Genomic DNA, 1746 nt, shown 5'->3' with positions numbered 1-1746 from the left:
GGGGGGGGGGCATTCAGCGCATCCCCCGTGAGGGGTCCCGAGTGGGAGCAGGGGGATAAGGCATGTATTGCCCTGCAAAGAAAGGGTTAAAGGCTGCGCTCGTCCCCTTGTGCGTGGGAGTGGGAGGTGGGACACGCGTGAGCTCCCGGGGCAGCTGGGCTCCCGCCGTGCCGCAGGCTCCGCGGTTAATAACAGCAGCCGGAGCGTATAGAAAGCACTCGCTGGCTTTCGGGGATGCTTGGGATAACCGCGGGATGGTGACTCTTCAGGAGCTACAAGGCCGTTTTTGCAATTCGCAGGGTGCCGGGGTAGCCCTGCCTGTGCCCCCAAAACCAAGCGGAGGGGTGGGGTGAGTGTCGGTGGGCGGGAGGCCGGAGACACCCAGAAAGACACCCCAGAAAATCACTGCAGAAATAGCACCGAGGGGAAGAGGCTGCTTTCCCAAATAGCAGCAGCGCCGAGGGGAAGAAACCTTCTCTTTCTTTCCCAAACAGAAGTTTTTCCGCTTTGCATGACTATAGGAAATACTTGGGGTGCTTTATAGAGGGGCATTCCCCCCAGCCGGTCTCCCGTCGGGTCGGTGAGAGCTCAGAGAGCTGCCGGGGGAGAGATCAAGTGAGTTCAAGTTCGGCAGCCCAAATGATGTTGGAAATGCACCTTTGAGGCGCTGCCGAAGGACAGAGGTGCCCGGGGCTGCGGGTGGGAGAAATCCCCTTCCCACGCCCGTGACAGCCCGGCAGCGGGCGAATGACCCACTGGAGCATTTCCAGAGGGAGACACGTCCAAGAGCTACAACACTGCAGTGACAGAGAGGGAGGAACGGGGTGACCGCCAGGCTCCAAGCTCGGCGACACCGTTTGGTGGCGGAGGAATGGTGGTTTTTCAAGACTTTAGTTACAAATACCAAATCGGCCGTCCCAGTCCCGGCGGGGAGACACGAGACTCCTGGCACGCCGTCCCCACCGGGGCCGAAGCGATAAGAAATCTGTGCAAGGGAGCAAAGTTGTTTCTCCCTGAGGTATCGCAGGGAGAAGAGGGGGGGAGCAGGCGGGACCCCTTGCTGGAGCGGCACAAACCATCGGCAGCCGCGTACCTGCGGGCTCGCCCAAACCCGACCTGGCTGGATCCGGCCCTGGGGAGTCTGCAGGAGCTGTGTGCGCACCCTCGGCTTCACCCTCGCAAACAAACGGCAAACCCAAGGGCTTAAAAAAAAGCCCAGAAGGCAAATAAAAAGCTTTGCGAGCTATGGGCTGTTCAAACAGTCCGGGCTTCTGGATGCTGGTTGAAAGCCTGGCTTAAAAATCACACGGGCTCAGGAGTACGAATGGTTTGCAGGGAAAGGGTTATTTCTTGGTTGCGAAAACTTCGTTTTTTTTGTTATTCCTAAGGCAGGGCAGCCAGATTTGCCGTGACCTTTGTGTATCCAAGTGTTTCTTTCAAAGCAAATTTTCCTTCTCTGTTTTCAATTTGGAATTTTCCTTTTCTTTCCCTGTTTCTGCCTCTCCCTTCCCCCCCCCGCTCCGTCTTCCTTTATGAATACTCTCTTTTGACGGGAGGAATCCAGCTCAGGCTGCGGCTATTCCTGCATGCAGGCAGCTATGTGTTTGGCCCTGCCGCGGCAGAGCGGCTCGGCGTGGACTCATAAAACTTGTAAAGCAGCTTTTATCCGCTGGTCCGGAGCGGCCGGTGGCACGTGTGTCCCTCCCGCAGTGCCCTCCGGCTGGCATGGGGCGAGCAGGTATATGG

This window comes from Aptenodytes forsteri, unplaced genomic scaffold (assembly GCF_000699145.1).
Source record: "Aptenodytes forsteri isolate BGI_AS27 unplaced genomic scaffold, ASM69914v1 Scaffold76, whole genome shotgun sequence".
Taxonomy (NCBI): domain Eukaryota; kingdom Metazoa; phylum Chordata; class Aves; order Sphenisciformes; family Spheniscidae; genus Aptenodytes; species Aptenodytes forsteri.
This window is presented reverse-complemented; position numbering follows the sequence as displayed.